The sequence below is a fragment of the Elephas maximus genome, chromosome 18 (genome assembly GCF_024166365.1).
Source record: "Elephas maximus indicus isolate mEleMax1 chromosome 18, mEleMax1 primary haplotype, whole genome shotgun sequence".
NCBI lineage: Eukaryota > Metazoa > Chordata > Mammalia > Proboscidea > Elephantidae > Elephas > Elephas maximus.
The window spans coordinates 39,923,097-39,927,401 of NC_064836.1; positions in this window are offsets into that span (position 1 = coordinate 39,923,097).

The window sequence follows — 4,305 nt, forward strand, 5'->3', positions numbered from 1 at the left end:
ATTCTTCAGTCTTCCTTATTCACAGTGCAGCTTTTGCATGCATATGCAGCAATTGAAAATAACATGGCTTGGGGCAGGTGCACCTTAGCCTTCAGAGTGACACCCTTGCTTTTAAACACTTTAAAAAGGCCTTTTGCAGCAGATTTGCAAATGCAATCTGTCTTTTGATTTCTTGACTGCTGTTTTCATGGGTCGCTATGAGTCGGAATCGACTGGATGGCAATGATTTGGGTTCTTTTCTGGTTTTGCCTCCATGGGCATTGATTGTGGATCCAAGTGAAATGGAAACCTTGAGAACTTCAATATTTTCTCTGTTTATCATGATGTTGCTTATTGGTCCACTTGTGAGTATTTTTGTTTTCTTTATGTTGATGTGCAGTCCATACAGAAGGCTGTAGCTTTAATCTTCATCTGTAAGTCCCTCAAGTCCTCTTCACTTTCAGGAAGTGAGGCTGTGTCATTTGCATAACACAGGTTATTAATGAGTCTTCCTCCAATCCTGATGCCCCGTGCTCCTTCATATAGTCCAGCTTCTGGGTTATTTGCTCAGCATAAAGGTTGAATAAATATGGTGAAAGTATACAACCCTGACACACACTTTTCCTGACTTTAAACCACTCAGTATCCCCTTGTTCTGTTCTAATGGCTGCCTCTTGGTCTATGTACAAGTTCTTCATGAACACAATTAAGTGTTCTGGAATTCCCAGACTTTGAAATGTGATCCATAATTTGTTATGATCCACACAGTCAAATGCATTTGCATCGTCAATAAACACAGATAAACATCTTTCTGGTATTCTCTGCTTTTAACCAAGATCCATCTGACATCAGCAATGATATCTCTCATTCCATGTCCTCTGAATCTGGTTTGAATTTCTAGCAGTTCCCTGTAGATGTACTGCTGCAACCAATTTGGAATCATCTTCTGCAAAATTTTACTTGTGTGTTACATTAATGATATCGTTTGATAATTTTCACATTTTGTTGGATCAACTTTCTTTTTAATAGGCACAAATATGGATCTCTTCCAGTGAGTTGGCCAGGTAGCTGCATCCATTTCTTGAAATATCTCAAATGGTATTTTGTCGATTTCTGGAGCCTTGTACTTCAGCAAAGCCTTCAGTGTAACTTGAACTTCTTCCTTCAGTACCATCAGTTCTTGATCATATGCTACCTTTTGAAGTGGTTGAACATAGACCAATACTTTCTGGTACTGTGACTCTTCTTTTGATATTTCCTGAGTAGTTTAATATTTTCCCTGTAGATCCTTTAATATTGCAACTTGAGGCTTGAATTTTTTCTTCTGTTCTTTCAGCTTGAGAAATGCCAAATGTGTTCTTCCCTAGAGTTTTGTAACTCTAGGTCAGAAGACTTGCAATGATATATATCTGCATGTCAAAGAAACACGAAAGTTTCTTTGCCAGATACGAAGACTGAAATACCCTCTCTCATAAACCAACTTCATACGTAGTCCTCCATCAAGGACTCTCCAGATTGGGTGAATATACACCCCAGCTCCATCACCTGTACGGTGGATACATTCTGCTATGCACATTTTTATACTCAGTTTCCGATTTCTCTTGTATGATTAGACTCCAGTTGCCCTCCATCATAGCAAGAGAATGTCCATGTTTTATTAGCTGTTTTTCCAATCTCCATTTCTCTGCTTGTCTTTCAAACACTGAATAAATTACAAGTACTCAAATTCTTTTCTCAGGATCTGCTTCTGGGAGACTTCAACTGAGATATCCAAGTTCTCAATCTTTGTTAACTGAAGAATTTTTTTTTTTTGCGTTTATGTTTATTAAGAGTTTTGATATATTAAGATTTATATTCACCATCTTATGTCCTATTTGTCCCACATTTATCATTGTCTTTATCATTTCAAGTACACATAGGGACCACACACTTTATTTAGGTACCTAATATGTTTCTTTATTTAATTCTACCTGGGGGAGAAAACAAAAGTCCAGAAGAAGCTTGAAGTTAATTTCAAGGAGAAAATTTATTTTGAATCCAAAAAGGAGAAAAAAAAATTGTATAATTTTAAAATAAACTAGAGCAAGCACCAAAAATAAGTAAATAATTCTAGATAATGATTTCCAGTTACCTGCTATAAAGGCATAGAAATAATTGTAAATTGTCTAGAAATACTTAATGCACAGGTTTGTGTTTTAATCATTAAAACACAGTTAAAATATCAAAATATTATTTAAATTTGTAGCTTTGAATGAGGTTATGCACTATAAAAATTCGGTAAGTGTTACGGTAACTACAGCAACCACCATTCATCGAGTGCTTACTACAACAAAGTCACAGTGCTCATCACATTAGATACGTCCTTTACTCTTCATCACAACCTGGGGGACATACACAGTTATTTCTATTTTACAGATGAGGAATCTGAATCTCTGATGGATTCAGTAACTTGATTGCATCAAAGTTTTAAAGTTGCTAACTCATTATGAAAATTAAAGTATACTAGAATGTGATATGGCACTAGAAAAAAAAAAAAAGAATGTGATATAGTTGAAACTAATTTCCTGAGACAAAAAAGATAAAAAGTTTTGAAGTATTCAATAGAATTTTGCAGTATACTACTGGTGGCGCAGTGGATAAGCTCTCAACTACTAACCAAGAGGCCAGTGTTTTGGATGGTTCGTTCTCATAAGTCCCCACCAGCTGCTCCATGGGAGAAAGATGTGGCAGTGAGCTTCCATAAAGATTTACAGCCTTGGAAACCCAGAAAAAACTTGATGACAATGGAAACAGAATTATTTTCATTGCTTCATAAAACCTTCCTCAATTGCAATCTAGATGTGTGTGTGTGTATATATATATATAGTGAAGAATATTGAATATACCATGGACTGCCAAAAGAGTGAACAAATCTGTCTTAGAAGAACTACAGCCAGAATGCTCCTTAGAGGCAAGGATGGCGAAACTGCGTATCACATACCCTGGACATGTTGTCAGGAGGGATCAGTCCCTGGAGAAGGACATCATGCTTGGCAGAGTACAGGGTCAGCAGAAAAGAGGAAGACCCTCAATGAGGTGGATTGACATACTGGCTGTAACAATGAGCTCAAGCATAACAACGATTGTAAGGATGGCTCAGGACCAGGCAGTGTTTCGTTCTGTTGTGCATAGGGTTGCTATGAATTGGAACTGACTAGACAGCACCTAACAACAACAATTATATATATATATATATATATATATATATATATATATATATATATATATATATATAACCAAAAAAACCAAATCCGTTGCCCTTGAGTCCATTCCGACTCATAGCAACCCTATAGGACAGAGTAGAACTGCCCATAGTGTTTCCAAGGAGCAGATCGTAGATTTGAACTGCCAACATTTTGGTTAGCAGACAAGCTCCTAACCATTGTGCAACCAGGGCTCTATATGTATGTGTATATATATACATATATATATATATATGCCAATGATTTTTTCTATTTTATAGGGGAATTTTCATGAATGAATAAGTTGAATCCTGTAATTTTCTTCAAATGCCATAAATGTTTCTAATAATTTAGTAAGATTATTCTAACACAACTAACCTCAATAACCTTGTGGTAGATGTTCTATTGAATACTGTGAAAAATAAAATAAGTGTAATGTTTCAGAGAAAAGAACAATGCATTAAATCAGAAAACTCAGATAATATTTATGGGATTTCCATATATTTACTAGTCATAAGCCTTTGGTCTTGACCTTTAACATCTCATGGTCTCACTTTTTTTTTTTTTCTTTTACCTCGATAAGCATAACAGTGCCTCCAGAGTCCTCAGAGTCGTAAGGGCCAAATGAAATCATGGTAAATGCTGTAGAAACCGTTAAGTTCTACACAGAAAAAAAGAAAGAAATTAAAGTAGTAACCATTTACAGGAATTTCCCTATTTATATTCTTTACTGATGTTTCTCTGATGGAATTTTTTGCAGTAGCCATTTAAACTATGCCCACCATAGATAACCTCCACCATCTTGACCTTTCTGATATAAAAATTTTAAAATTCCTATTTATCACTCAGCTTGAAATTATAGGAAATGAACCCAACAGACTGAACCTGACTTTATTTGTCAGGTGGTTGATGTATGAAGATGGTAGCAGCTGTCACGCCATCTTCCCAATAGAATTCTGGATAAAATTTTTGGTGATTTTAAAATTACTTGAAACAAAAGATCCCTCCAGCCCTTTAGAGTCACAAGGTGTTTAACACTTTATCTTCAATGATGTACCCTTTAGCCTTCTACACCATGGTCATGTCCTGGCTTTTGTTATTACGA